Source organism: Pollicipes pollicipes, unplaced genomic scaffold (assembly GCF_011947565.3).
Source record: "Pollicipes pollicipes isolate AB1234 unplaced genomic scaffold, Ppol_2.1 Scaffold_5724;HRSCAF=6776_pilon_pilon_pilon, whole genome shotgun sequence".
Classification (NCBI taxonomy): domain Eukaryota; kingdom Metazoa; phylum Arthropoda; class Thecostraca; order Pollicipedomorpha; family Pollicipedidae; genus Pollicipes; species Pollicipes pollicipes.
This window is the reverse complement of record NW_023596746.1, coordinates 46,288,575-46,308,046: the sequence shown is the minus strand read 5'-3', so window position 1 is coordinate 46,308,046 and position 19,472 is coordinate 46,288,575. Positions and strand designations below refer to the sequence as shown.

The window sequence follows — 19,472 nt, the reverse complement described above, 5'->3', positions numbered from 1 at the left end:
TTTTGTCGTTGATGGCTGAAAATAATATGAGGGTAAACATGTGCAACGTAATCAAAATGCTCGAAGATCACATTTTTCCCTTAAAGGTTTCCCATGTACGGTGTACATACCTGCAGATACATGCGTGGAACCCAAAGGGCTCTGGATACTAAAGAAGCCTTCAATAAAGTCATGAATAGCATGTTACACACCAAAGGATCATTTGCCAATTTCCAGCGCAAATTCAGGACCACGACAGACTGTACGGGAAAATTTTGAACTGGCCTATGGATCCCAGAAAATCAATGCTCAAAAACCTCTATATAGATCCTGGGTCTTTGTCAACCAGGCAAGAAAACCTGCAAGCAGGGAATCCAACGCCAAATTTATTTCTGAGGTAAGCACACGCGTACGCAAAGGTACTGCAGTTCGAAGAAGATCCCGAGGAAATATTTTTCTTGAGCAAATTTTGTCTTATTTAAAACATTCCAATTATGTGGTAAATCAGGCAGGAGTAAGCTTTATTTCAATCAGTTTGTTTAGGATGGCCTTACTCAAGAAATACAGTTTCTGATATGATTTACAAGTTTTGCTTGGAACCAAAAAAAAACAACAATTTTTGCATGTCTTCATCTCGGCTCGCAACACATCTTTGAGCGAACCAATGCATTTGTTTGACATTTCTGCGTCAACTTAATAAATACGTCAAGAGAGAATCCATTGCATATGTCGTTTTGCCAATATAAGCCCCCAGAACATGTTCCACCAGTCGTATACATCTTGTTTTCATCTGTAAGTCACGTTGCCTTTTCTCAGCACGGGCTAAACAAAAGTAACTTGGTATTCGATTCACCCATTCTGTCTGAGAATCACAATTCCCGTTCAAATGGCGCCAAGTTACTATGAAACAGATAATGGCGCCAAGTTACTCTAACACAGATAATGGAGCCAGTGTGCAAAGAATGCGTGAGGTGGCCAAACCTTGTGTTAGGATGGTTGAGCGCAGTTGAGGCTGAATGGAGATATATGAAATGATACCCAAATGTCGAACTTCCTAAGTTCAAGGCTTCGTCTTCGCATACAATGTCAGCGAAAGTTAACGTTGAAGTCATTATCCGTTTCTATACAAAACCTGAGGATTATTCTCAGCAGCAGGTGGGTAAAGGTGATCGGGAAGTTCAATAGCAGCAGCAACTTTCTGGAGTCGGTTTCATCCGCATGAAATGGTGTTGCAAAGTGTGCGATGATGACACCACGCACTGTCCACAGGCAGTTGATTAAATGCAGCGCATCTCTAAGATGCCAACAAAAATTTTTATTTACAGAATCTAACATGTAAAGATAATTAGCTATTTTCACTATCATGGTGTAAATGATGATGGTGACGATTTGGAACCTGAGGCGCATCGACCGCAAATAGTCTTACAGCGTCAATTATTGTGATATAAACACATACCTTTTATGACAACAACATAAGATCAGTGGGCACCAAGAATAAATATTTTGTTCTAAATATTAATGCTGAAGCTATGCAGTTCGTTTTAAAATGTAGGCAAATGACGTCATTAATAATAGTTTGTCTTCGACAACTATTGAATTCTGGCCACGCTCTGACTGACAATAATAAAGATGTCGCATTTCAAGAAGTGGCGTAGCTCTTGCGCCCATCTCACTGATTTGCAGTTGAAGCAAATGCGCAAGGGCATAATGCATTTCTGGAAGGAAACCCACAAAATTCCTTGAAGCTAGTATCACAGCAATCTTAATCAATACATTTACTTTTTTATTTTGACATGGCCAATATTTGCATCGCTTTCTTTTTGTACACTGTGCAATGTCCAGACACAAAGCATGGTATTTCAGCTGGGTATGCGGCTGATTCTACTTTGCTTATTTAGTACGATGTTTATTGCCCTCCATAGCCAGCATCGCACAATTGGTGTATGCAACGCACAAACCTTGGCAACTGACGCAGCACAGCTTGCTCTGCCGCCCGACACCCAGCATTCTGAGCGCGTGTAACGGCCTCTGTCTGGCGAGACAGCGCCCCCGACACCCAGGACACCAACTCTGTCCGTGGGTCACGGCCTCTGTCTGCAGAGACAGGACCCCGACACCCAGGACACCAACTCTGTCCGCGGGTCACGGCCTCTGGAGAGACAGCACCCGCGACACCCAGGACACCAACTCTATTCACTGGCCACGGCCTCTGTCTGGCGAGACAACACCCCCGACACACATGACACCAACTCTGTCCGCGGGTCGCGCCCTCTGGCGACAGCGCTCCCTACAGCTCCGTCGGCTCCCTAAAGCTTCCTCGTCCCTCGCGCTCACCAGTCCTGCCGGTCTCCTCACTTGCACCTGTCGGAAGCGCCCCGGCCCGCAGCCGGCTGACACGCGCGCCGCGGCCACAGCGGCGGCCTTATGCCGGCGGTAACCAAACGCCTCGGCACGCCGGGTCCGTCCGCGTTTTGGCCGGCAGGCAGCTGTCGATGGCCTCGGCGCGCGTGCCGGGCGCGCCGGGGCCGGCCGGCGCCCGCCCGCCGTCGGCCCGACGACAGTTAATCGTCCCGCTAACGACGCGACGTCGAGGTGCGCCTCCACCGGCGACCGGGCCCCTCTGACCGCACGCGGCCCGGTCCAGAGGTCACGACCTGGCCTGGGGATTGGCGGCGGGGGCGCTGGGGGCCGACTGGCGCCCTCGTCCGTGTCCTGTCCCCCTGACCTCCTGCTCTGGTTCCAGGCCTGGAGGCGCGGTGCAGTGGTGGTAGACGTGGTACGTGGGTGATGCGCGAGTGCTGAGTCGGCAGCGATGCGATTCTTCCGGCGTGGCTCGCCGGTGCCGACGCCGCCGCCGCCGCCGACCGGCACCGGGCCACCGCGGCTCCGGCTCCTCGCGCTCCGGGCACGCCCGGTCAGTGAGGAGCGCAGCAGTGGCTCGGCCACTACCTACCGCTCCGGGTAAGTCGAGCTTGGCCACCACCTATCCTTCCGGGTAAGTCGAGCTCGGCCACCACCTACCGCTCCGGGTAAGTCGAGCACGGCCACCACCTAACGCTGCGGGTAAGTCGAGCTCGACCACCACCTAACGCTGCGGGTAAGTCGAGCTCGACCAGTGGCCAGGACTGTGCTCAACATGCCGTTACTTAAGCCACTTACCACACCGCCGGCCACTAAATGGGCTATTTTCAAACGTTATTCTGAGAGTGGTTGGTCGGAGCGATCCCCTGTGGCCTATGGATGGTGTCTGTGGAAGCTTTCAGTGCATCGTGGTGGACCTTTGGTTGGCCAAGTTTTGAGCCATTTGACACTGGTCTGCAGGTTTCAGCTGTCTACCATGCGCGGTCAGGAACTGAAATCTCGTTTTCAAAGCCAGCTCCTCGCTGAAAACTGTTCTGCATGCAACGGATATTTTCGTCCTGCGGTTTTAGAGGTTTAAGATGGATAAGTGAGAATGGCCAATCCCCGCTGCTTTTGAACGTGTAAGTCGAGGTAGCGTTCACGTCTGATGAAATCTGCAGATAACTTTAAACTAGCCCACCAAACTGAGTTATCACGAACCAACACGAGTAGCAGGCTTTTGGTGTTGAATGAACATTCGAGGTCAAGCCGATGCTAGGACATATCTTACAAACCGTGCAGAGTAAAGCTGGGGATTATTCTGTTGTGTATCTTTGTAATCATTGCACATTGGGAGCATAACGGAAATTTCATGAGAGGTCAAACTCGTGGAAAGTCATGTCACAGCCTTAAGTGAAGCTTTGACGACTTGGACATAAATACATTGGCGTGAACCAGCTGTGGGCACACCTGGCAGGCAAACTCGAACAAAAGGTGTAGAATTCTCCAACAACTGAAAACAAAATGCGTTACCACAACGCTTTCCCTTTAATATGTACTCGTTTACGTCTGGTGTGGAATTAGCAGGCGTCCTCTCCCCTCCCCTCCCCCCCCCCCTCCCCCCCCCCCACCCCCCCCCCCCCCCCCCCCCCCCCCCCCCCTCCCCGGACCGTACTTACGGAAGGCAGCGTCATAGGCGAAACTGGTTAGGGCCGCGCGGTAAATAGCCCTCCTTCGTTCCATTCTCGTAACTTCCCGCGGTGTTTCCGGTCGTAAACTGCCTGCGACACGACTCGGCACGCCCTTCGCACGCGGTCGGGCGCCGTGCAGTAGGCGAGAAGACCGTAACAATCGGTAAATCACCGTTGAATAACTCTTCCACTGATCAATGGCGAGCCGGGCCGCCTGTGACGTCACGGCGCGTGCAGGCGGCGGCGATTGGGAGCCGGCGGGCGCCGCGACAATCTGTTGTGCGCGCTGTTTGTGTGACATTTAACCTCTGGCTGAACGAGCTGGCACGCCCCAGCCGCGCCGGCGACGCAAGCGGAGCGCGACGCCCTGTCATTAATTAGAGCCTGCGGCGCTGGCACTGCCTCGGGGCCGGCCTGTCGGCCCGTGCCGGACAGGCCGGCCATCCCCGGCCTCAGCCGGCCGCCCCGAGGCGCCTGACCTGGGATGCCCGTCGCCTGTGTCAAGCGAGGTCGGCGGCGGAGGTCAGTGCCGTGTTCAGGGTGGGGCTGCGGGGAGCCGGGGCTCTGCGACGCCACACGTTGCGCCAGCCCTGCCCTCGCCGCAGGGCCGGCGGGCGTGGGACGCAGCGGGGCGGGGCGGGGCGGGGCGGGGCGGGCGGGGCGACACCGTGGGTGGCAGGGGTATGCAACCAAACTGCAGCCGGATCTAGCAGCTAAGATCTGTCGACAGCGGTGTGCTCCTATACCGTATGACCTAATGAAGCCCCCGAAACCACATCCCTGGGCTCCAGGCCACGTCATGCGCCTAAAATCACGCTGATCATTGTGTCTGGCTATACCCTCCCCTCCGCACCCTGAGGAGAGCTCAGTCCCCTCTGTCTGATCGACTTGAGCAAATGCTTCGACGTAAATTATTACTGCTGACCAAATAACAGCCGCATTAAGACGACACTGAATGATTCCCTCTGACCTCAGTAGCCATAGCAAAAGCGCCCCAACGCCAATCATCCCTCTTCTGAGCGCAAGTTCCTGCCTCGGCCCTGTAGAACACCACTGGTGTTTCCCAAGGCTCTGGCCTTGGGTCATTGCTTTACAGCGCGTTCGCCAGCAATGTGAATTTGGCCTACTTTGCGCGCGATGCTTATCTCGTCCAATGCACCGATGCTGCGTAGATTTGGGTGTTCGGCCGAAAATATGTTACATATGTCATCAAGACATCTATAGATGCATTGGCTGGTTGCTTGGAACTCTCGCTCCCTCTCCGCTGCACGTATGGTTCAGAGCCAAATATTTAAAGTCAACGCAGCCAAAATTCAGTCGGTCGTGTTTGGCAGCCGGCACAACTTCCGCAGTACACTTTCAGTTGAGATCAGTTTCCGTGGAGAAGATATCAGCCCTTGAAGGTACGGTGCGGAACCCGGGTGTAATTTTTGACCCGTGCCTATTTGTGACGTCCATGTAGAGCTCGTTTCACGAGAACACTTCAGATCACCGATCGGACTCCGTCCCATTCGATGTTGTCTTCCTCTGTGTGACTCTCGGAGACTCGATGTGAGTCCGTTCTGTGCGTCATCGCATCGGGCCTGATTCCAGACGCAGTCAGCTGTCGCACTCGTCGCTGAGCCGAAACAACAGCAACCAGAGCGCCGGGACCGGCACATTCAGCCTCAGCACCAGCTGCCAGCAGGTCCGGGGTAAGCAGGCAGATTCGTCGCCCTGGGGGTAGACCTGTAAAGCATCCTCCGCCTTTGTTGTCGCTGATCGCAGGCTGCCGTCAAAGACCATCCCATCGTGGCGTACAGCGGGGGTGTAACGTCATCGACAAGGGACATTTACGACATCGCTTCTGTGCTGTCATGATCGAATCCCAGGCCGATATCAAAGTTATGATGGCGTGGTTTTACCTGCGGCACGTGAACCGCTATCATAGGCTAACGTGTTCATTAGCGCCTAGGGTACGGAAAGTTAAACATGTGGAATGCAGTACGTATGTGGACTGAATAGCGACTGAGAGTGGGTTTGGTTTTTTTAAAAATCCGTCCTTCCCGGTTTCTCCACAGGGCCGCGCTCGCTTTGATGGCTTCGTCTCCATTCAGTGGCAGCAATTTCCGTGTCAGAATCCCCGTTAAGCTGGAGGCGGCTCCCAGCCATCTCATAATCTATCTGTAGGATATAGGAAAGCGTTTTCAAATGATTGAATCTCGCAAGTCACCGATATGGGAAATAACTTGTCATCCTCCCATGCGTTTCTTCACAACGATGGGAAAACTTCAAGAGCCAATTCTTCGGAAAGAAGAACTGTTCCCCAATGTCCGACTTCGGGTTGTGATGGGATAGTTGTAAGGAGATATTGCTCCATTGCATCGTCCAATAAACCCACTTCCTGGTGTCGATCAAGAACACATCATATCCTTGTCCCAAAGGCGGCACCACATGGACCAGGTCCGGCGAAAACAGTGAAAATGTACTGCACCATAACCTACAACGCGGAAATGACGTTCGTCGCGGCTTGTGTCCTCGAGAATGAGCCAGCTTTCTCTGCCAACAACATTTGGCCAATCCGCGAGACGGCGAGGCGCGGGCGTTCACCGCGCCGGGGCGTCACGACGCGACGGTGGCGCCGATGTTTGGCGACTCGTCCGCCTCCCCGCGCCGCCGCTGCCGGCGCTGGTGGGACGCGCCACCGGTAGAGCTGCCGTCCGTCAGCCCGCGGGCCCGCAAAATACGGGAAAACCGGCGCCCAGCGTGACTTGCGGGGACAATGTGCGAGTTGCGGTGTGTTCTCATAACTGAAGGTGTCGATATGATTTGGTGTTGTATTAAGGAGCAACAATTTGTTGCGCACGATCCGTACAATTTTCCACAAGAAATCGCATCTTTTTATATCAAAATGCATGCATTGATCAGTAAGCTGCAACGCATTATGCACTGTTTACTTGCCAGCCAACTATTAAACCCCCTTCTTGCCATGTGTATTACCGCCATTTTAGCAGGCTATGTATGTGCAGCTTACAATCACTGTTTATCACTGCATAACTGTTTATCTGTTTATCACTGCTTAACTGTTTATCTGTTTATCACTGCCTAATTGCTTATCGGTTTATTACTGCTAAAAGTTACCTTTGGTTAAATGAATTTCTTATTTCCGCTTCAAAAAATAAAGGTATGGTAAGCAATGTATGGGATGACCAGAGACACTAGGACAATGAACTAAGAAATAGTTAATGAAAAATAACGTGCACCAGCTGGCAGCAATGACCAAAATGTCTGTGCGGTAAATAGATATACTGTAATCACTCCGGCTGATACCAGGGGTGTAGGTACGCAGTTACACAGAAATAGGTCTTCTAGCAATATGGGCTCATGCGTATTGTTCAGGATTGTATTGGTGTTCACCAAAATGATGAAAAGACGAAAACCAATAAATAGCTGCGTCTTCAAATAAGCTTCATTGTTTTGCCGTTGTTTAAAACAAGCTCTGAAATGAGCCTGAAAATCTGCCATCATTTGAGAGTGCTTCAAACGATGGAATAATTTTGAAATCTTCTATCCTGAATATACATACTTACTCGTGATTTTCTCCTACTTGGCCTTTAAACTCCCGCGTATGCAGAACAGAGGAAGGTTTATGTCATGCTCGTGTGGCCGCCATTTCACCGTGTAAGTGATTCGGCGCCTCGGATGCATTGAGGAGTTGCGGCCTGTAGATGATGAGGGTCGCAATCTTGGGCCCCAACGCACAGCCATTTTGCACGACAAAACTACGGAGTTGGACGGGTTTTCAAAGTCGGCTTCGGCGCGGGCTGGTATTCAGAGTGTGAAAGCTGGCACCTCCAGGTACGAGCCGTGCCGTCTCGCCAGTTGCTGTTTACAGGGGCAGCGGGGGACCGGCCGAAAAGACGCCCCACCTCTGAGAGGGCCACTTTGGTGGCGTTGTTTCAGTCGACGCCAGCCTGATCCCCCGCCGTCCGCACAACAGAGCCGTCACCATGGAGACGGGTCGCTGTCAGCCGCCACCGGGCTGCTCCAGACGGCACCTCTGCTGCCGGTGCTACGGCGACGGCCGCTGACGGCCGCGGCACACCCGACTCACGTGGGCACGTGGACATTTGCCACAGGCGCTCTTATGCATGTTGGATGTTCATGGCGGGCACGTGGACAGCACACACCAACGTCGGACACCAGGGAAGGACACTGCCCGGTCCAGTCGGCCACACAGCACCCCAGCGTGTCTCGTCAGCGGACGCGGCGGGCACGTGGACAGCACACACCAACGTCGGACACCAGGGAAGGACACTGCCCGGTCCAGTCGGCCACACAGCACCCCAGCGTGTCTCGTCAGCGGACGCGGCGGGCACGTGGGCAGCACACACCAATGTCGGACACCAGGGAAGGACACTGCCCGGTCCAGTCGGCCACACAGCACCCCAGCGTGTCTCGTCAGCGGACGCGGCGGGCACGTGGACAGCACACACCAATGTCGGACGCCAGAGAAGGACACTGCCCGGTCCAGTCGGCCACACAGCACCCCAGCGTGTCTCGTCAGCGGACGCGGCGGGCACGTGGGCAGCACACACCAATGTCGGACACCAGGGAAGGACACTGCCCAGTCCAGTCGGCCACACAGCACCCCAGCTTGTCTCGTTAGCGGACGCGGCGCGCGCGTGGACACGGCCGGCAGTAGCAGGCCGTCGCAGCGACCGCGGGCAGCATGTGATCACCTGGCAAGGGCGGAGGAGCTCGGGAGGTGGACGGTGCCGGCGGCGCGGGCTCGAGCCCCGGGCGCTCCGGCGTCGCCTGACGCTCATTGTGCTGCAGCGGCGCCCCAGTCTGGTCAGGCATGATCGATGCTTGATGCTCGGTATGCAAATGACGGTGCTGATCTGTACAGGTGCAAAGTGGATGACGTGCGAGAATTACGGCACCTGTTAGCGATTTCTGTCAGGCTTTTATTATTATTCACAGAGCGTATCGGTTCTCTCTCTCTCTCTCTCTCTCTCTCTCTCTCTCTCTCTCTCTCTCTCTCTCTCTCTCTCTCTCTCTCTCTCTCTCTCTCTCTCTCTCTCTCTCTCTCTCTCTCTCTCTCTCTCTCTCTCTCTCTCTCTCTCTCTCTCTCTCTCTCTCTCTCTCTCTCTCTCTCTCTCTCTCTCTCTCTCTCTCTCTCTCTCTCTCTCTCTCTCTCTCTCTGGCTCTCTCTCTCTCTCTCTCTCTCTCAAGTTAAGACATTTGTTCTTCCGTATCTTCATGACGGCGAGGTGGGCACGGTGTGGCGGACAACGGCGTTGGCTGAAAGCGCGGCTTGAAAGCCAACGGCGTAGGCAAGATGGGCGCTGCCGGCAGTTTGCCCGAGGATAGGAAGGCATTGGCCGGTTGTTTACACTATTTATGCCTGCCACTAGTTGCCTGTTCATCTTGTGTAGAGAGGTCATACAGAACTTGGACTCCCCATCGGGCTGCCGCCAGCCTGGCCAGACTCCGCCTCAAGATGCTGGAAGTTGTGAGCGATGTCGGCGTTCTCGAACCCAGCACTCGGTTTCAGAACCCTCTTCAGACTGCTGACAGCTGGTCCGATCGGCTCGGACGGGTGATAGCTTCTATGCAAGATCATCGTGACACGAGTCTTTTAACCCTTGTTTGCTTTTAATCACATCCATGAGTTTGTTTGCTGGCTACCGTAGAAGCTGATGATGACTGAGACCAGTGATGGGCGATGATGAACGCGACCATGACCGGACGCGTCATTCGGCCGTCTGCAGCAGCTCACTGACAGCAGATTTGGCCGCATGATGTGGCTTAGAACTAACAGTTTAAACATGCCTTGAATGCCAAACCGTCTGCTCTTTGTTCATACAATTCTCAGCACCAACGTGCTAATGCTGCGCCCTATTGACCGCGGCCACCGTGCGGCTGTGCCTGGTTTTGGTTGGATTACATGGTCACAGCCGACGACCGCGCGGAACGGTCACGGGTCAGACTGACAAGGCGGAGTTCGCCAGCAGAAAAGTCGCCGACTCTGTTAGACACGCACAGCTGTGCCTAAACACGCGAGGTTAGCGGTGAAGGCGCAGTTTGTCGGGCAGGCTGAGACGGCGCCGCTGTAAATCCACCCCCTGCCGGCCATCCGTGCGGGCCAGTGATCCGATGAGGGTGGAAAACCTCGTGCTCTAAGACGTCCGTCTGCGTGGACCGGCCGCCGAGGCGGGGGTTGGTGGATCGGGTGTCGTCTGGAGACGGCCGTCTTGGCGATCCGTCCCCGCGGCGGCCGTGCCCCGCTCCCCGGGGGCGGTCCGTGCCTCGCTCCCCGGGGGCGGTCCGTGCCCCGCTCCCCGGCGGCGGCCGTGCCCCGCTCCCAGGGGGTGGTCCGTGCCTCGCTCCCCGGGGGCGGTCCGTGCCCCGCTCCCCGGGGGCGGTCCGTGCCTCCGCTCCCCGGGGGCGGTCCGTGCCTCGCTCCCGGCCATGGCGGAGCGGTCCGTGCCTCGCTCCCGGCCGTGGCGGAGCGGTCCGTGCCCCGCTCCCCGGGGGCGGTCCGTGCCTCGCTCCCCGGGGGCGGTCCGTGCCTCGCTCCCCGGGGGCGGTCCGTGCCCCGCTCCCCGCGGCGGCCGTTCCCCGCTCCCCGGGGGCGGTCCGTGCCTCGCTCCTCGGGGGCGGTCCGTGCCCCCGCTCCCCGCGGCGGCCGTGCCCCGCTCCCCGGGGGCGGTCCGTTGCCCCGCTCCCCGGGGGCGGCCGTGCCCCGCTCCCCGGGGGCGGTCCGTGCCCCGCTCCCCGGGGGCGGTCCGTGCCCCGCTCCCCGGGGGCGGTCCGTGCCCCGCTCCCCGGGGGCGGTCCGTGCCCCGCTCCCCGGCGGCTGGTCCGTGCCCCGCTCCCCGGCGGCGGCCGTGCCCCGCTCCCCGGGGGCGGTCCGTGCCCCGCTCCCCGGGGGCGGTCCGTGCCCCGCTCCCCGGGGGCGGCCGTGCCCCGCTCCCCGGGGGCGGTCCGTGCCCCGCTCCCCGGGGGCGGTCCGTGCCCCGCTCCCCGGGGGCGGTCCGTGCCCCGCTCCCCGGCGGCGGTCCGTGCCCCGCTCCCCGGGGGCGGTCCGTGCCCCGCTCCCCGGCGGCGGCCGTGCCCCGCTCCCCGGGGGCGGTCCGTGTATGGACGGCGGCTCACTAGCCTGCCCCCAGAGCGCTTTGTGGCCGCTCGTCTCTCCACGGGGACACGCCCATGTCAATAGAGCGGCGAGCACCGCCGCGTCGCGCGCCCATTGTGACCGGAGACCAAAGGTCCGCGCCGTCGCGTCCCGCGGCGGACGAGCGCGAGCTACTCAGAGACGGCCGGCACGGCCCGACGGCCGGGCACCAAGCATATAGGCGGCCGAGCGAGCCGCGGCCGCGTGCGGATCCAGGGCGAGCCACTCAGGGACGGCCGGCACGGCCCGACGGCCGTACACCAAGCATATAGGCGGCCGAGCGAGCCGCGGCCGCGTGCGGATCCAGCGCGAGCTACTCGGGGACGGCCGGCACGGGCTGGCGGCAGGACACCAAGCATGCAGGCGGCCGAGCGAGCCGTGGCCGCGTGCGGATCCAGCGCGAGCCACTCGGGGACGGCCGGCACGGGCTGGCGGCAGGACACCAAGCATGCAGGCGGCCGAGCGAGCCGTGGCCGCGTGCGGATCCAGCGTGGATCTCAGAGTCTTTATAAACACTGACATTATGCGGCGGCACGGACAAGTCCGTGGAGTGGAGAAATGTGTCAGGGTGGGCGGGACCTGCTCTGGCCGCTGCCTCCACACAGTTATCGTTGCGATTTTCTGCAATGCACATGCCTACGCACGAACATGTAATGCTCTTCTGCAGCCCCGGCTCGTTACGAGGCGTGATTCCGTCATGCAGGGTGGCTCCGTGCGCAGCCGTGCTCTGACAGCCGTTCATAATTCGAGAGGTAAGGTGTGTACGACGCTTTATCATGCGAGGTCGCAGGGGTCAGCCGGGTGGCCAGGCCGCGGCGCGGCCAATTAACCGTGCGGTACCTGAGCACGGTTACCAATCTTGTTTTACCTGCGTTCAATTTGTGTTATTGTAGGCCCGGGTACTGTGACATAAAAAGCTGTGGGATTGATGATGTTGGTAAATCTTAGATTCACTTAGGCTTTCTTGGCAATGTTCTTGCTTTTTACTGTTTATCTTGAAGAACGCTGATAACGGCGAGAATCCCTTCAGAGGCGCACAAGTTAGTCGAAAACCAACAGAGGCACAAGCAAACACCAGCCATTTTAACCCACCTAAAAAAGTGTGTCTAAGTCGGGCACCGACAGCCCAGAGGGCTTGTTTTCCTGAGTTTGGGAAGTTTACGTGCGAGCTTGAGCCGGCGGAGGTTTATGAGGGAGATCAGCGCCTGACACGCGGGCGGGGCCGCCTGCGCCGTCGCCGCCGCCGCCGCCGCCGCCCCCCGCGGAGCCGGCGGCCGTGGTGAGCCACCGCCCGGCGCGAGTCTGCTGGCGGCGATGGACGTGTCTGCCCCGTCGCCGGCGCGTCCGAGACCGCTCTGCTGCTGCCCAGCCTGAAGAGGCGAGACGATGACGCCCCTGAGCACAGCGGCCCCAACAGCCGGTCTCGAGTCGGGAAGGTGTAGGTATGATAGGTATGGCATGTAGAACAGACCGCACTCGTTCTAAATGAAGCTTAAGCTTCAGGTTTCGTCCATCATTTGCGTCATCGTAATTTGAGGGAATCTTTTCGGTTTTTAGGACAGCAGCTCCGTCCCTTTGATTTGCTGTGACCGACAAACAGCCGGAGCGCCAGCATGTCCCGGATGCTGCCTCCAAAGATTGGTCATCAAATACGTCGTCCGACTAGCTGAGAATCCACAAAAGGGAACGGTGGTTCAGAGTGAGCGTCGCCTTTTAGATTTGTTGTTTTTGTTTTAGGCTGCGATGCCAGGTCTAACATCAGTGACATCTGTGCAAGATGCATCATGGCACTTACACGTGCTCTTCATCCCTTCGGCATGCTTTTCTTTTCTTGCATCCGTTCGGTACTGGCTGTGAATATGATGCAATTACTAAGCACATTTTCACGTTTCATGCTCCGGGTCGAACGCTTGGATGTCCTTTAGCACAGGCGTGCGATTGATGGTAGACCTCTCGCTGGCGCGTATCAATAGCCGACCCTTGAAAGCGAACGGCAGACGCTGTCCAGGTCTGGGTGATCGGCCGTCATTTGCCGTCCTTCAGCTCCACGCACAAAGCGCGTTATGTTCCTAAGGAGTCCCTGATCCATCCATTGTGTGCACTGACCGCGTGCGTGGGAGGCCAGCGGCGTCGGGGCGTCCCGGCCTGGCGCTGGGGCGCCACCCAGGCTCTCGCCAGTTGCCGGGGACGGACCTTCCATGTTGTGGCCCCGAGCATCGGACCGCACGGGCGACAGCGGCCGGCCGCGGAGGCCCCTGCCACCAGAGGGCGCTGGGTCGGCTAGCTGGGGCGGGACGGCAGATGAGGTCCCCCTCCCCCACCGGAGGGTGCTCGGTCGGCTAGCTGGGGCAGGCCGGCCGAGGAGGCCCCTGCCACCAGAGGGCGCTGGGTCAGTGGGCCGGGGCAGGCCGGCCGAGGAGGCCCCTGCCACCAGAGGGCGCTGGGTCGGTGGGCCGGGGCGGGTCGGCCGCGGAGGCCCCTGGCACCAGAGGGCGCTGGGTCGGTGGGCCGGGACGGGCCGGCCGAGGAGGCCCCTGCCACCAGAGGGCGCTGGGGCGCCCGCGTCGGGCGGCTGCCGGCCGGTAGGGGTTTGCCTCTCGGGCCGCTTGCTAGTTGTCCGGCGCTCGAACCGATAGGCTGCCGTGTTCCGCTTGGCGAGCCGCGCTGGCCGGCGCCGTCAATGAAGACGGGTGGTGCCGCCCGCAGCACACACTGGTGTGCACACTATGGACGACGTCTACAGCTCGTTTGCTGCGTGCGCCGCGCAAGAGATCTGTCGTTGTGCAGTCGGTATATACTTCGAGTGCAACTTCGCCCCATCATGGCCTGCTCTCAGCCCTTCCCAGCGAATCCACCACCATTTGTCATCGTCACCTGTTGGTCTTAAGTAGCAAACAAACTATTACGGGGCCATTCGTTTTAATGAATCAGGCTCAACTGTCGATAGCCAATTGCTAGGCAATTACCTGAGTCATTTATGACGTGCGTGGTGGAGAGTTAGTCTTCGTAATTGCTGCCGCTCGCGCGCAAACGGCGCTGGCGCCGAGGACACAGACAGAGCCGGGGACGAGGCGGTCGTTGGCTCTGTCGCGTCGCGAGAACTCACAAACATCGCCCACCCGCTGCAATCTCTATCACGGGCGCATGGGCCTTCAAAGGACGGCTGTCAAAAACACGTGAGAGTGAGCAGCAGTTCCGAACGGACTCGGCAAAAAAAAAAAATCACTAGCTGCCAGCTTTCCGGCCTCCTCGGTCAAATAATCACCTCATCGTGCCCATGCTCGTTCGATGCTTTGAGAGACGCCGAACCGGCATCATTTATTTTGTCCAACAATAGATCCTACACGACGCACAACAATGCCGGCCGCAGAGCGTCGCGGAGATAAACAGCCGAGTGCCGACTACGCCCTGGCTCTCCGGCGGCTAACGACACGGCCGCTGAGATCGGTCTTCGCTCTGACCCAGCTCCGGCGAGAGCGACAGAATGGAGCCGGGTGGCAGCGGCCGACGCCTCCGCGAAGAACTCGAACGCGGCACGGTGTCCCCGGGCATTGTTTAAGCCCCCCGGAGCCGTCTGAGTGGGCACGTCAAGGGTCAGACGACTCAAGGCATGCTCTTAACGGATCGGTCAGCGGCGAGGCGGCTCCAGTGGTAGGGTCGACTTTATTCGCCAGCTCAGGCCAAAGCTGCGGATATTGCCGATCAGTTCTGAGAGCCCGGCCAATGCTGTTCTTCCCGGCACCGTCACTTAACACGCTCCCGGATGGCCGACTGGATTCCCTTCGCTCGGGTGGTGCGTGTGGGGAGGGTAATTTAACCTCTCTGAGATCTCGAGAACTATGAGAGCTAGAGACACCAAATTCGCAGGGTATGTTGAACTGTACGTGAACTCACTTGGGTCAAAGTTTGAGGTTTCTAGATCATGACCTTCGGGTCAAATAAGGTAAAAAAAGGTCAAATTCAGGTTGATTTTCAAAGTGTCCCCAGAACCTAGAAAACTGTTTCTAAGCAAAAGGCTACGTGCTCATTTAAGGCCAGTGACCTTGTTTGACCTTTTGAAGGTCATGGTGATCAAAATCATACAAGACTGCCGTGAATGTTACATTTGAACAAGCGGCAAAGCTTACGCTAGGCAGTATGCTCCTAAAACCAAATGTTGACATGGGTCATTTTAGGTCAATGACCTTTCTGACCTCTAAGTAGTCCATGGAAGATGTAGAATGCGGTTCCTGCTATCAATAAATTCGAAATGAGCACCAGAAACGATATCATACAGTGAGCTCTAGAGTAATAAAACGGTTTGTTTTTACCTTGGTCTGACCTTCATACCTCACCTCAGGTCAGTGCAATTTGCCCATTCAATTGTTTGTTGTCTAAGAAAGCATTTCAGAGATGTATGGCTTCGTCTAATACTCCGATTTTGCATCAGATTGAACGATTCCTTAGGAATTGACTTCGCTGAAACCATGGCTTGACTCTGATCTGGCACAGGTCAGCGACCTTACAAAATACACCAAACGATCACCAAACGTTCAAATTTTTAACCAAACGATCCGCTATTCAATTGTCTATAGCTATGCAAAATTTGGCACGGCTACACCACGCTGTTCGGATACCATTCTGGAAAGCCTTCGGGGGAGGGGTCAATTTAACCTCGTTAATCAGTTCCTCGGGCTCGGCCCGGACCGCACAGCGCGGACCGCAGTGTCGAAGTCACGGCCTCTCGCGGCACAGCTGAACCGCGGCTGCGTCGCCCACACGTCACAACCGGGTAACGTGTAGCACGCTTCTCTACCTGTCCATCCGCGAGGGTCCAGCCGCACGCCACCGCGATCTTTTTGCGAGCGCGCGGGCAGCCGAGACGAATCCGCCTGCCGCCGAGGCGACGGCGACTATCGGTAAGGCCCGCCGGCGCGCCGCGTCGCGGACTCACTCATCTCCCGCCGAATAACAATGTTCCCTCGACTGAACGGCGCGGCCGTTTTTCCGATCGTAAAGTGTGCGCCGCGTTTTATCATCAGCCGGCAGGCGGCCGACGTTAGCGCTCACCTTGACCCGGGCTCGGGGGGCACGCGAGATGTTTTGCGCCGGTGTGGGAGGGAGCGCCCCTTGGCCGGGCACGTGTCGCAACGAATCATCGTCGGCGGCGCGCGGCGCGCCTGGCCTGCTGGTTGACCCCCATCCCGTCGCATGACCGCACGGTGACGTCATCTGGTGTGAGCAGCGCGCTGCTCTCCGCCCGGCAGCGAGCTGGCCGCTGGCGTCGGCCGACCCGAGCCTGATCCACTTCACGGTGACGTCATCTGGTGTGAGCAGCGCGCTGCTCTCCACCCGCCAGCGAGCCGGCCGCTGGCGTCGGCCGACCCGAGCCTGATCCACTTCTCGCGGCCGACGCGGCGCAGCCAGCCGCGCCGTAATCGGTGACATGTGGAGGCCGACTGCCGCTGGCCGACGGCGGGTGACGCGACGACGACGCACGTGTAATTCGCGTGGCGCTTCGTTCCTACGGCCAACAGGCGCGGCGCGGTTCGCTGCCAAGCCCGGCCTGCGGCGGCCGGCCGAGGCGCTCCCCCCCCCCTCCCCCCCCCCGCTGGGTGGTCCGGCTTCTGTCGGGGCCGTCACCGTCGTCGCCGAGCCCGGCTGGGCGCCGGTCAACACTTGCCAGTGCTGGAGGGGGGGGGGGGGGGGATGGGATGGAGCGACACCTGGGCCGCGGGAGTGGGAGCTGACTTACACCGCGGATTGTCTGACCTCGCTGACAGCAGCGGGTACAGGCGGTGTGCGCCCACAACGGTGGGTGCAGGTGGGGTAGACTGAGAGAGGTAGGTACAGGTGGTGTGGGGTGACAGCGGTGGGTGCAGGTGGTGTAGGCTGACAGCGGTGGGTACAGGTGGTGCAGGCCGACAACGGTGGGTACAGGTAGTGTAGGCTGACAGCGGTGGATACAGGTGGTGTAGGCCGACAACGGTGGGTACAGGCGGTGTGAGCTGACAGCGGTGTGTACAGGTGGTGTGGGCTGCCAGCGGCGTTGGGTCCGTGTGGTGTGGGCTGACAACGGTAGCCACAGTTGGTGTGAGCCAACAACGGTGGATAAAGCCAACGTCGGCTGCACATCGTTTCCGCGGTCGACATCAGCTCAGGCTCCCTCGGACTAGTTCAAACCGTCGCGTCCTGCGCGTGCTATTGTGGGATGTTATTGGTTGCCAAGGTCATCCGCATGAAGGATTTATGACCTTTGACATTGCCAGGGGCAGCGCCATTGTCGTGGAGTGGCGAGCTCCTGCTGGTCTGCTCCTCTGCTAGCAATTCACACGCCCGCACGGCGACACTAACAGTCAAGGTCCAGAATACCGTAGTAGCATACCATAGTCGCAGAGAACACGTCGACATGAGACTGGAGGTTGGTCAGTATCACAAGCTATTGGAGGGATGGGACTGGATCCCAAAGATGGTTTTATATTTGTAGAGGCGGACATCCTGGCATAAACACGTCTCATGCATGGCATAATAACAACCTGTTTTAAATGTGCCCATCCTGCTTACGTCTATCACTCACATGCTTGCTTGTTTCGGGTTTTGCTGTTGAAGATCGGAGCTCTTTGGCCGTCCCTCAACCTGTTCTGTATGCAGGACGTGTCCAGTGCGCTCAAGCACGATTGACTGGCCAGGAGGTGTCCCAATCCTTACATTTCCCGAATGTTAAAGTATCCAGCTGGCTAGTTTTCACATTCTACGGGAGGGCGAGTTTATTACCTAACCAAGGTTCGGTAATTAATGACTTGTCCCCACGTTCTTAGGAAGGCTCCTTGGAACTGCCGCCAGCTCGCCGAAGAGCGTGGTACTTCTTGTCAAGTTTAAACCGACATTGGCCTCAAGTGGTTTCACATGCCCTCCGGATACGTTTAAGGTCGATTATTGTCAGAATAGGATCTCCCCGCCCACAACGTCCAGCTGTTTCTGAAGAGCTGACGGCAGGAATATGACCAACAACATCATGTCGGCGGCTAGAAGTATCTGATCGGCTGATTTGCTTACGAGGACATGCATGTGTTTATAAGGAGATCGAAGTCGGGATACTTTGCTCGTAACTAACAAGTGCATATTTGGCATGTGTAAAGATATTCTGTGCTTGATTATGCGCTTCGGTAATCGTTACACTGAAACTACAGGGAGACTATTGCCGTTTGAAATGTATGGTCTTGATTTGTCGTAACTATTCACTAGCACCAAGGGCCATTTGTCCCGACAGCTATAACCTTTTAAAGTTTGCGTTTATGAAGCCATGATAGCCTTTTATGTTTCGTTTGGCATTATCACGTGCTCGTCTGAGTAGTGTGGGCCCGTGTGTAGTGTCAGTAGATAATGAAACACGCTTGCCTTGGACCGGCGTTGACCAGGGTGTCAGCTGACAATGACCCGCGGTCATCTTGGACAGGGCTGGTCCCCCTGTGGCGTCAGCTGGCGATGGCACGCGCTCGTCTGAGACCAGCGCTCACCAGCAGCATAATACGCGACCGGAACCGCGTGACGGTGCGTGGCGGTGGCAACTATGCGTTAATGCGATGGACATTGCAAGTGATTTGAGCACTCCCAGTCAGCAAGGTCTAACGCTTACACGGGGCGACGAGCGCAAGGTTGAAGAGTGCACCTCATTCCCTCTCTCCCTCTCTCTCTCTCTCCCTCCCTCTCTCTCTCTCTCTCTCTCTCTCTCTCTCTCTCTCTCTCTCTCTCTCTCTCTCTCTCTCTCTCTCTCTCTCTCTCTCTCTCTCTCTCTCTCTCCGCACTCGCTTTTCCAGCGCTGTCTTCACAAAAACTGACGACGCTCCGCCGGCAAATTGGAACGACATGGGTCGCACACGTCCAATATTTCAAACGACGTGTGCGCTCCATAGCTGAGCTTGTTATGTTAGGACAATGCAAAATTTATTCATGTGTATCGCTCGGCTGTCAGAAACCGGCTCATGGTCCGCTGTCGCGAATCCATGTCCGTCGACAGGCGCGGTCGTGCCGCCCTGCCCGCTGTCGCCGGCAAAAAGCTCGGGCGCGCGCGCGCCGTGAACTGGCGAAGCTCCGACCCGGCAGCAAAAAGCCGGCCAGGAATGCGTTTAACGTCCTGCCCTAGCACTGCGACGGCTCCGACGGCTTCACCGGCTGAGGACTGCACGGCTCGGGAGGCGGCGACCCGTGACTCACGGCCGCGTTAGGCCCGCCGCCGGGGCCGACCGGCCGGCTGGCGCGGGGCACCGGGAACAGAGGGGCGGCAGCGTGATCCGTGTTCTGTGATCCGTGAGGCTTGATCC

At 57.6% G+C, this 19,472-nt stretch overlaps 1 protein-coding gene across 1 annotated transcript in view; it reads left to right on the top strand.

Annotated features, from left to right (window-relative positions):
• Window positions 1–2,848: 2,848 nt before the first annotated feature.
• The window catches only part of LOC119103117 (monocarboxylate transporter 14), a 47,120-nt gene continuing 30,496 nt past the window's right edge, over window positions 2,849–19,472 (top strand). Inside the window, exons 1-2 of the mRNA XM_037226568.1 lie at window positions 2,849–2,940; window positions 5,604–5,704. The gene's annotated coding sequence lies outside the window, so the exon portion shown is untranslated. The remainder of the gene's footprint in view (window positions 2,941–5,603; window positions 5,705–19,472) is intronic.